Source organism: Choloepus didactylus, chromosome Y, assembly GCF_015220235.1.
Source record: "Choloepus didactylus isolate mChoDid1 chromosome Y, mChoDid1.pri, whole genome shotgun sequence".
In the NCBI taxonomy this organism is placed as follows: domain Eukaryota; kingdom Metazoa; phylum Chordata; class Mammalia; order Pilosa; family Megalonychidae; genus Choloepus; species Choloepus didactylus.
The window spans coordinates 8,107,423-8,119,974 of NC_051335.1; the positions used below are offsets into that span (position 1 = coordinate 8,107,423).

Genomic DNA, 12,552 nt, shown 5'->3' on the forward strand with positions numbered 1-12,552 from the left:
TATATCTGAATGACTGTAAATATTGGCCCCTAGTCAATCTAATCAGCTTGACTGTCTTACTGATGGAGATAGATTAAAGTTGTGCATACGATTTAATGTACTAGCTAAAATGTAAGTCCCTTTGGGGCAGATATTGTGTCATCCATTCAACATAAATATGTGTGTATGAATATTAATAAGACACCATTCCTGCTTTCAAGGAATACTTTGTATACCTCACCAAAATGAATATGGTAAGTTGTTTATCTTATTGATTGACTGGTGCTGGTCCACTCCTTTCCCCCAAAAGATTGCTGTGGGTTCCAATATGATGAGGCTGTGCTGTAGATTTGGATCTTGGTCTTCCTATAGGAAATATGCCACTGATTATATATTTATATGGTAACTTAGAGCTTACACATTGTCCTTTGTGTGTTATGACAAAAGAGGGAATTTTAGCAACCCCTAGGATAAGGACAAACGTGGTCCTAGTAGCCTTTTTCAACACAATAATTTCAAGACAATGGTTTCAATAGAATGATTTCAAGGCAGTGGTTTTAGAAAGGAAGTTCAAGAAGCAAAGCACCACACTTCTCTGAGTTTCAGTTCCCCATGGTGACAAGTGATGAGAAACAGTAACTTCCGAATGTTTTTAAAGTAGCAGAACCCTTCCTTTTTTCAAATGAACTGTTAGATAAAAAAGCTTAGTAGATCTATAAAACTGATAAAAGTAGAAATGCTCTGGAAGAATTAGGAGTGGAGGGTTTGGGGTTTCATCAGCTAGGCTTATTCTCTCCTCCTCTCCATGTTACCTGTGAAGAAAGATAATCCTAGAGAAGCAAAATAGATTTAACCTAAAGTTCATTTTTAATCAATGATACAACCAGGACTGAATTCTGGACCTCTTTCTACTCAAATAGAAATTATGTGTACTGAATTTAAATGTTAAATTTACTAGAGATGTCTGCTGTTTTGTAGACTCATTGGAAAGGGGTTAAAGATACAAACTCTTCCTTGAAGGAGTTTGCAATAGTAGCATGAAGATGAAACAAAATTGGATATATTCAGGGAACATTTGCTATGTGCCATGCACTACCAATCTAAAGGCTAATAAGAGCATAGGCCCTCAAAAAGCTCACAGGTCTAACAGGCAGTGTGGTAGGCTGAATAATGGCCCCCCAAAATACCCGGATCCTAATCCCTGGAAGCTGGGAATATTACTTTATATGGTAACAGGGACTTTGCAGATGTGATTAAGTTAAGAATCTTCAAATGGGGAGATTATCCTGGATTGTCTGAATCAGAGGGAGGCAGAGGGACATTCTACTACAGAAGAGAGAAGACGTGATGGTGTTAGCAGAGAGAGACTTGAAGATGCTACACTGTGGGCTTTGAAGATTGAGGAAGGGGCAATGAGTCAAGTTGTGTAGCTCTAAACACTGGCAAGTTAGGAAAATGGACTCTCCCCTAGAACCTCGAGAGGAAGTGTGGCTATGCCAATACCTTGTTTCCAGCCCAGTGAAACTGATTTCAGACTTCTGGCCTCCAGAAATGGAAGAGTTGTTTTATGGGTTGTTTTACGTCACCAAGCTTGTGGTGATTTGTACAATGGCAATAGAAAACTATATTGGGAGATAGTCATGTAAACCAGATAGTAAAATGAAGTATGATTGCTCACTTTGTTTACACATATACTAAAACTGGAATGAAGACATGACACAAACATTTTGAAATATATTATACTGGGGTAAGTGTTTTTGTTTCCTGGCTGCTAAAACAAATAACATATAATGGGTTGGCTTAACAATAGGAATTTATTGGCTCACGGTTTTGAAGCTAAAGTCCAAATCTGAGGCATCAGCAAAGTGATGCTTCCTCCGTGGCAGTCTTTGGGATTCCTTGGTTTTTCTGTCATACGGCAATGGCCTCTCCTTTCTTGTCCAGGTTCCACTGCCTTCTGACTTTTAGCTTCTCCCCATGGCTTCTCCTTCTGTATCCTATTTCTTTGTTTCTAAGACTTCAGCCATATTGGATTAAGGCCTCCCTCATTCAGTTTGGCAAACCCTAACTAATAACATCTTCAAAGGTCCTATTTACCAATGAGTTCACACCCACAGGACCAGGGTTCACATCCATAGGATCTGAACATGCTTTTTGTGGAGGACATGATTCAATCCCCAACAGAAAGGATAACAGTTCAATATTATTTGTTCTAGAAGAATTGGATACCTATAAGAAAATAAAACAAATGTGGATTTCTGTTTCACACTACATAAAAAAATCTGTTCTAGTTGGAATAGCAATCTAATGTAAAAAGCAAAACGTTTATTAATCTTCAAGAAGAAAATTTAGGGAAGTCCTTGTGACCTTAGAGTGGAGAAATATTTCTTTTAGAAGACACAGAAACACGCATCATAAAAGAAATGACTTAATAAATTGGACCCCCGTATAATTTTAAAAATTAATACAAAAATAGCATTTAAAAAGTAAAAATATACTCCATACATTGGGAAAGATATTTGCAGCACATGTAACCACAAAAGAATTCATATCCAGAATATGTAAATAACTCCTACAAATCAACAGGGAAAAAAGTCACTCCAAGAGAAAAATGAACAGAAGGCATACAAAGGCAGTTCACAGAAAATCAGAACAGTCAATAAACATGATGAGTTGCTCAACTTCACTAGTAGTCAGAGCAATGTCAATTGAAACAATAATGAAAATTCATTTCATAGTTGTATCAATCAGCATCCCAGAAGGCAAATGATGGCATACTCAAATTAGGTAATGTGAGGAGAAGTTAATAAATGGACTATTCAACATAATATATACAAAGTGTGGGGAAACCTCAAGGAATAGTACAGAACCTGGGACTTAGAAACAGTGGAGTCTTTTATCACCACTAGGCCTGAAGAGATATGGAGAGGGAGTAGTTACCAGAACCTGGTGCCTGGAGCAGAGAGCCTGTGGGGAGAGGGTCTTCTTCTACAAACTGTGACTTTTATTCAAGGCATGAGGCCAGCCCATAGTGCACAGTGAGGGGACTGAGGGAATGAATATTCTACTCTCACTCTCTTCTCTTCCTTCAATTTCCTTCTGCTGCTCTCCAGCTGAACCCAATTAGAAGCCTAAAGACAAGCCCTTTGTTCTCCTCCATACAGTTCAACCACTTGGAGCACATAGTATGGTGGAAAAGAATGCAGAGTGAACCTAGATGGGCATAACACCCATCAGATTGGAAAATTTTTAAAGTATAACAGTACTAAGTGTTTGTGGGTATGTAAAGAAAGGGCAAATTAGACTTAATTCTGATGGGAGTGTAAATTGTTACAACCGCTTTGGAGAGCAATTTGAGAGTATTTATTAAATCTGAACACATACATACTGTATGACCCAATATTTCCACTTCTGTGTGTATGCTGTATGGGAAAACTTATACCTGTATAGCAAAAGAGAAGAATAAGAATATTCATAGCATAGTTATATTAATTTTTTGAGGAAATAAACCACTGATTAGAATAGCTGATGAAGACTTGGTACACTTACATTATGCAGCAAGGATAAAACATGGAGGAATCTCTCAAACAACATTGAATAAAAGAGCATGCATCAAATGTAATTCCATTTAGATAAGGTTGCTAAAACATACCAAACAATACTATATATTGTATAGTTCTACATCTATATGTGGCTAAATGATATAGAAATGCAAGGGAATAATGTATACCAAGTCAAGATAGTTATTACCTCTGAGGGTTAGGGGATGCAGTTGGAGCAGGGTACCTGGGAGGCTTTAATAGATTAATACATCATTATTTCTTAAGCTGTGTGGTTAATAAATAGGTGATCAGTATATTATTTTACTCAATCTTTAGTCAGCTATATTTCATAGTACTCTTTAAAACATGGAGTGTGACAGATGCTAAAATAGAGGTAGGCCCAGGGGGCTCTGGGAGCAGAGAGGAGGGCCCCTAAGCCAGACCAGGGGTGGTCAGGGAAGGACTGATATCTGGAGGAGTTGGCATTCATTAAAATAGTTCAGACTACAGTGAAATTTCGGGAGTGCAGAGAAGGAAGAAATCATTGTGGTGTGGACTACATCAAAGAGGAGCTAGACTTTGAATGGGTCTGAAATAATGGGGAGTCATTGCATGGTAAGAGCAGTAGTGGGAGATGAGGTAGCTAAGACACAGAGAGGGTACAAACGTACATCTCCAGAGACAGCTGGGTAATGTTTGCATGCAAGAAACAAATTTTATCCAGTAGGGCTTTAAATTTTATTTATTTAAGTACTAGATTTTTTCCCAGAAAGCTATATGCTAAAATGAGTAAAAGAACAGTTCAAGATAGGGGAATCTCTCTGGTTAAAGCATGGCCATCACCTCTTACAAAGAGAGTAAATCCTCACAGTCTTGAGAGATAGGTAGGGCAGGCAATATTATTCCCATCTTGCAGAGCAGGCATCAAAGGCTTAGAGAAAAAGCTACAAGGACGTTCCAAGGTTACCTGATTAAGAAGTGATGGGGTCAAGCTTAGAACCAGTTCTTCCAATAGCAAGTTTGGTATTTATTGTACTACACGTTGCCTACCCCTCATTTTCACAGCTGAAGTTAAATCAACAATTCCAACACATCCTCTTACATGAGCACAAATCAACTGAAGAGATTTATAGTGTATTTGAGTGGAATAAGAGGGCTCATAGGCATATTACTAATGATTTATTTGTACAAGCCAATGGTTTATTGGGTGAGCTGTCCAATTCCTTGGAAAGAGTGGTTTGGTACGTAATTGGGACATTACAATATGTATAACCGTTGCAAAAGTACAAAGCCTGATGAAACATGTAATCCTCTTGTAATAAATGGTTCAGAGGTTATGGTTTTTCTATTAGATCAGAAATCACATAAATGAAATCAATGAAATAAAGCTGATGGTGCTGTTAATAGAGCAGTCATGAAAATTGTACGTTGGCCTCTAGGCTATAGAACTTTCTAATGGGGACTGGAAAAACTGTTAGGAATGTGTCTATTTCACAGTTCTATTTTTCTTTCCATCAGCAGAGCAGTCAACCTGAGAATCTACAGAGGGCCAAAGCATGATCTCAGTGCACTTTCAGATGAAGAACTGGGTTTAAAAGATTCATTACATTGTACTCTATACACAGGGAGTCCCATATGGCAAAAAAGTAGCCATTGCCTTGAAGGAGAAATGGTGCTGAGACAACATATCAATCAGTTAACCTTCGGAAACCCACTCTAGGGGTATACAAAGATATCATGTAAGTTTTCTGCATCCAAGAAGTTTGCAATTACATTTGTGAACTAAAACATTGCATCAGTAAATTATGTAGTAAAGACTATAAGAGCTGTATGGAATACACTAATTACAATGCTTAGCAGACAATTATTACTCAATAAAAACAGGTGGCGTGGCATTTTGGGAAGTTTCATGCCAGTGATTGGGTTCTTTCTAAAATATTTTAGGAATATGGTGAAACCCTGCATTTCTCAGGTGGTTTGGGTCCAGCACGATGGGAAAATCCAGGAAAGTGCAAAAAGGGGGTTACTTCAGAAGCCACTGGTTTGCAAAGAAGATGAAATTTAGTTTAACTTGTATATATCTTGTTAGTTTAGATTGAATGTATCTGGAATTTATAAGAGTTTAAATAGAGGAAAAGGGTTTGTTTTTAAAAATTCAAAACAATACTTTGTAACTTGAATTATTACCTAAGAAACAGAGATGAAACTTTATCTGCTCTTTTAATACATGCCAAAAGTGTGAAGCATTTAACCATGATTTTAAACACAACTGGAAATGCTTTATAATTAGGACAGATCTAAGAAAAATCTCATAAGAAAAAATAATAAAACTAGTGTTTAGGGCTAAAAAAAACCAAAAGCAGTATGCAGTAATTGGATGTGCTCAAAGAAAAAGAACAAAGGATAAGCAATAACATAGTAAATTATTGTTATTGGAAAAGCCAAGATGTTCCTCCAGGCAGAAATCAGTAATTAGAATGTGGTGAAGCTCATTATCATTGTCTGGGTTGGAAATAAGAAGTAGATTGCATCTCCTCCCTACCCAGTTTCTCTCAGTCAACAATATTTAGACATTTCTATGAGTTAGATAAAGCAATATGAGGTAAACCTTAATCTCAGTCTCTTGGCCCTTAGAGACAGAGTACACCTGCAATGCTTCTGACGTCCTCCTATAGCCAATCAACACGTATGAGCTAAGGGCCACCCCCCACCCCCCATAGGAGGAAGTAAGAAATAAAGCAGAGAGCAGATTGCCTTAGGAAGAACATTTGACCCTTGCAGCTCTCATGGATTCACTGATTTCTGCTAATTGGATTGTTGCTTTCCTAGACCTGAGACCCACTCCTCTCTTCCTTAGTTGATCTCCCTACCCTGAACCCTTGCTGGCCTTGATCAACAAACCTACATTGTTCCACCGGAACTTTCTGTTCCATTATCACCTGTATTTCTAGGGTGCCAAAATTCCAGGGGCCCTTTCCCTAGGCCCAAGGCTCTGGATTTCCCAAACCACCTTGATCTTCTGTATGAAAATCCATCCCACACACCTAGAAGCGGGTCTTAGATAAGCGTTTCTCAAATTGTGGTTTAAAGAAAATTGAAATGAGAACTATCTTGGGGGTGAGGCATTAAGTCTGATAAAATGCAGATGTGGGGGCAAACCTCAGACCTACTGAACGAGAATAGTGGAGTTAGAGCTCAGAAATCTTACTTTAAATCAGCACCCCAAGGGTTTTTAATAAACGTGATTATTTTAGAACCAGTTCTTATTTTTGCTTGTGGTTGTTGTTGCTTCACTTGGAAGTGTCTTCCCCCAGATACACAATTAGCTCACTCTTTCTCATCCTTCAGGTCTCATCAGCTCATATGTCACCCCTTCATAGAGGCTTCCCCAGGCCACTCTAGAGAAAGATGCCCTGTCCCCACCTTAAATCATTGTCACATCAGCCTCTTTTATTTCCTTCCCAGTACGTAGTCCTACCTAAAGTTATCTTATTGTGTATTTGTTTACTAGTTTATCATCTAACTCCCCCAATGAGAATGTAAATTCCACAAAAACTGGAACCTGCTCTTTCTTTCACAGCAGGGCCTCCATTTTGCATACAATGCCAGTGCCTACTACATAAGAGGTAGACTCAGTAAATATTTGCTGAATTAATCAAACACTGATCTAATGGAAGCACCCAGATTCCCAGCAGAACCACAATGTATTAGGTCCAAGAGAACTTAGGGAAGCTGTTAGCCTTCTCCAACTCACTAATGACCTTCCTTTCTCCTTTGGACAAAGCCAAATGTGGAAATGTGTAAAATTAAAACTGGACCAAATATGTATATGCATTTTGAATATGCCACTCTGCTTGTGCTACATCCATACATTCTTCTAGCAGTTGAATAGGCTTTATAAAACTGAAATCTTTAGAAAAGTGGTTACTGAGTAAACAATTTTTCTGGATAGATGAAGATGAATCCTTAAGTGCCAAAAAAATAATACAAGTTCTATGGATATCTTTCTATAATTTATTATGTACTTCTTGGCCTTAATAAGCATAATAACCGAGCAGGGAACTCAGCATGTGACTCTGATTCAAATGATGCCCAGGCAATTGGACATCAGGAACATAAGGATGAACCAAAATCCCTTATCAGCATGTATAGGTTGCAGCAATTCTTTAAGTTCATAAAAAGCATTGGCAGTTTACCAATGGTTTCCTGAGCATTGGGGCTCCTGTGGCAGCTTTTTTGAAGAGAGGTACCTTGTTTCACGGAAATCCAGCAAACCAATGATCTTCAAATGATTTCTTACCACTCTCCTTTGTGGTTTAGTGTCGTGGAGGGTAAGACCTCCAAGTAGACCTTGCTCCACCCATGTATTTGCATATTCCATCTAATCAAACATTTTGAAACCTTGTATTCAATCTGTTTTATAGATGAGAAATGAAGGCTCAGAGGATTTAAATAACTTGCCCAAAGTCCACACATGTGTGTATGTCTATACTAATCTTTCTGAAATTGGTTACTCGCCTGCCCAGATGAGCACACAGGCAAGACCTAGTTGGATTCCAAGTTCTAGTTTCTCCTAATAAGCCTTGACCATGGCTAGCTCATACTCCCAAAGATAGTGTTTTTAAAACAAAACAGGTGTGGAATTTGGAATAGTATCTCTAAATAGAGATGAGAAGGAGATATTTGGATTAATTTATATGTTTATTATTTTGTGTTTTTTAAGTTTTTACATTGGAAAAGTAATAAATTAGAAAAGTACTATATTAATAGGATAAAATTTCATACTGTATAGAATGGTATGCAATGAAAAATAAGTCTGCCTCTAATCCCAGTCTGTCTCCCCCGAGGCAGCCACCTTTAATGGTGTCTTGATATTCTTATAAAAATAAATATTTATGCATAGAGTACAAGATAATATACAAATTTTCTTACCATTCTTTATCATTATCCACATACTTCTTTTGTCTGATTTTTACCAACATTTTATATTGAGATCTTTGAAGCACACAAAAAGTTCAAAGAATTGAATGATAAGCACCAATATAAACATCATGCAGATTTTAGCATTAATAGTTTACTATATGTGCTTTATCACATATCTGCCTATCCATCTGTCTATCCATCTTATTTTCTTTAATTCATTTCAAAATAAGCTGTACACATCAGTTCAGTTCTCTTCATCCTCAAATGCTTCAGCATGTATTTCATTAACTTGAAATTAATGTTTCTTTACAGTTCTTACTTAGGGTGAAATTTACATAAAACAAAATGCACAAATCCTTTTTTAAACTTTTTATTTTGAAATAACCTTAAAACTACAGCAAAGTTGAAAAAAGTAATGGGAAAATAATACATAGAACTCCATATATCACTCATTCAGATATCTGGAGTTACAACTTTTAGCATTTTTTGAAATTTACCCCTCCCTCCCTCCCTCCCTTCCTTCCTTCCTTCCTATGCATCTATCTATCTATAAACATTTGAGTGTAGGCTGCATGCACCATGCTCCTCTAATGCTTAACAGTTACAGGTACATATCCTGAAAACAAGGACAATAACTATGTAACCACCTTAAGTACAGCTATCAAGTTCAAGAAAGTTAACACTGATGTCAAGCATACAGCCCGTATTCCAATTTCTTCCATTGTCACAATAATGTCCTATTCTGGGTGGGAAGGTTTTTTAAAAATTTTAATCTTAGTAACATAAAATTTCCTCTTTAATCACAGTCAAATACATAAGTCAGCAGTGTTAATTACATTCACAATGTTATGCTTACATCACCATCAGCCATTATCAAAAGTTTTCCATCACCCTAAACAGAAATTCTGCACCAACCAAACTTTAACTCCCATTCCCTACCCCTCCCAAGCCCCTGGTAACCCATATCATAGTTTCTAACTGTATGAATTTGCTTATTCTAAGTACTTTGTATCAGTGAGATCATACAATTTTTGCCCTTTTGTGCCTGGCTTATTTTACTCAACATAATAGCTTTAAGGTTCATTCCTTTCTATGGCTGCATAATTTTTTATTGCATGTATATACCATATTTTGTTTATCCATTCATCTTGCTGACGAACACTTGAGTTGCTTCAATCTTTTGACAATTGTGAATAACGCTGCCATGAACATCACTGTACAAATATCTGTTCAAGTCCCTGCTTTCAATTTTTTTGGGTATTTACATAGAAGGGGAATTGCCTGGTCATATGGTAATTTTATACATAACTTTCTGAGAAGCTGCCAAATTGTTGTCACAGCAGCTGCAAGATTTAACATTCTCACCAACAATGCATGAGTGCAACTGTTTTTCCAAAACCTGTCCAACACGTGTTATTTTTTCATTTTTTTACTAGTTGCTATTATAGTGGCTGTGAGGTGATATCTCATTGTGGTTTTGATTTACATATCCCTAATGGCTAATGATGAACATCTTTTTATGTGCGTTATGGCCATTTATATATCTTCTTTGGAGAAATGACTATTCATATCTGTTACCAACAACTTTTTTATCCATTCTGCCAATCTATGTCTTTTGATTGGAGAGTTTGATCCATTAACATTCACTGTAAATACTGTAAAGGCAGTATTTACTTCAACCATTTTATCTGTTGGTTTTTATAGGACATATCTTATTTTTGTCTTTTTTTTATCCTTTTAGTTACCCTTACTGATAAACTTCATTTCTACAGTCTCTTCCAAGCCTTTCCTGTTTTTTCATTTCAGCCTATAGAACTCCCTTTAGCATTTCTTGTAAGGGTCTCATGTTGATGAAGTCTCTCAGTTTCTGTTTATCTGTGACTATTTTAAACTCTCTCTCATTTTTTTTTTTTTTGGTATTTGAAAAACAACTTTATTCTGATTCTAAACAAAAAGGAATGGGTGTGACAGTAACAAACAAGACCTCACCACTGAATATCATGATGTGACTGTAGCAGTCTTATATTTGAAACTCAAAAAGGAAACAACTGTGTTCCAAAACAACTAAATATGCAGGTTCAAAAAATGAAGGTTTTTTTTTAACTGCCGCATTCATTCCAAAGCCCATTCATCTCCTTCAGCATCCCAAAGATTAAGCACGTGTTCTGCTTAGCTACATAATAAAGTGGCAAACATGCTGCACCACTGGCATCACAGGACAGTTCCGTATAAAACTAGACTTTTGATGCTGGGCTCCGGCTTCACTTTCTCACAGGTCGTCATCCTCATCTGGCAGAGCAGTTGTCTGAGCAACCCCTAAGTCATGTTAATACTGTGCTGCCAAAGCTGGGTCCATGACAACCTCTGGTGGGGCAGGAGCAGGCATGGCCAAACTCCAAGTTAGGGTCTCCAATCAGTTTTCTAGCAAGCCAAAGGAAGGGCTTTTCAAAGTTGTAGTTACTTTTGGCAGAAATGTCATAGTACTGAAGATTCTTCTTTCTGTGGAAGACAATGGATTTTGCCATAACTTTCCTGTCCTTAATATCCACTTTGTTGCCACACGGCACGATGGGGATGTTTTCATACAATTGTACCAGATCTCTATGCCAGTTAGGCACATTCTTGTAAGTAACTCTTGACGTTACATCCAACATTATAATGGCGCTCTGGGCTTGGATATAGTAGCCATCTCTCAGGCCACTGAATTTCTTCTGACCAGCTGTGTCCTACATGCTGAATTTAATAGGTCCTCTGTTGGTATGGAACACAAGGGGATGGACCTCCATGCCCAAGGTGGCTACATACTTCCTCTCAAATTCACCAGTCAAATGACATTTCACAAATGAAGTTTTTCCAGTACCACCATCACCAACCAATACAAGTTTAAACTGAACTTGGGGTTCTCCTTGGGTGGCCATCATGGTGGTTCTTCCAGAAGCATCTCTGTCCCCTGTCTGACTCTCTCCCTCATTTTTGAAGGACAGATTTACTGGTTAAAGAATTCTTGGCCGATAGTTTTTCTCTGTCAGTACTTTGAATATATCATACCACTGACTTCTCACCTCCATGGTTTCTGATAAGAAATTGGGACTTAGTCTTATTGAGTGTCCCTTGTACGTGATGAATCACTTTTCTCTTGCTGCTTTCAGAATTCTCTCTTTGTCTTCAGCGCTTGACATTCTGATTAGTATGTGTCTTGGTGTAGGTCTATCAGGACTTATTTTGTTTAGAGTACTTTGTGCTTCTTGAACATGTATATTTATGTTTTTCATAAGACTTGGGACATTTGGGGCCTTTGTTTCCTGAAATATTCTTTCTATCCCTTTTCCCTTCTCTTCTCCTTCTGGAACAGCCATAGTACATGTGTTTGTGTCCTTTGCACTGTCATTCAAATTCCTGAGATCCTGCTCAATTTTTTCCATTCTTTTATCTTTCTGTTCTTTTGCCTGTAAAATTTCAGATGTCCTTTTATCTTGTTTGCTGACCCTTTCTTCTGCCTGTTCAAATCTCTGTTGTATGTCTCCATTGTATTTTTTATCTCATCTACTGTGCCTTTTTTCCCATAGATTCTATTATTTTTGCATGGTTTCAAATTCTTCCTTATGCTCACACAGTGTCTTCTTTATCTCTTTTGCCATATTTTCCTTTATCTCCTTGAATTGATTTAGGTTATATGTTTGAACATCATTGATTAGTTTTTTCAAATCCTGAGTTTCATCTGAAGTTTTAATTTGCTCCTTTGTCTGGGCCATAGCTTCCCATTTTTTAGTATGGCTTGTAACTTTTTGCTGGTGTCTAAGAATCTGATTTTCTTGATGAGTTTACTCTTGAGGTCAGTTTCTCTCTCTTGCCTAGTGTTTTATTGTTGATTGGCTTTGTGCTAAGGCACGTCTTTGACAATTGATTCAACTTATTATTGACCTTTAGAGTAGCTCATATTTAACTGATCAGATTTTTTTGGGCCCTTATTCATCTGTTTCTTGCCCTGGATATGCAGTACAAGTTTTGAGATTGCACTATTTGTGAAAATGTTACATCCCCAGGAGAAGGCTTCCTTTTCCTTGTTCCTCCTCTGTGAATGTTGATCTTTTCTGTTTGTTTTTTTATT

At 37.3% G+C, this 12,552-nt stretch overlaps 1 non-coding gene and 1 pseudogene across 1 annotated transcript; one reads left to right on the forward strand and one right to left on the reverse strand.

Annotated features, from left to right (window-relative positions):
* Positions 1-411: 411 nt before the first annotated feature.
* On the forward strand, positions 412-539 carry LOC119524338. Its single transcript, XR_005214791.1, has one exon. It is a non-coding gene; the product is annotated as a U6atac minor spliceosomal RNA (small nuclear RNA).
* A 10,174-nt stretch (positions 540-10,713) lies between these two features.
* LOC119524312 lies at positions 10,714-11,362 on the reverse strand (annotated as a pseudogene).
* Positions 11,363-12,552: the final 1,190 nt, after the last annotated feature.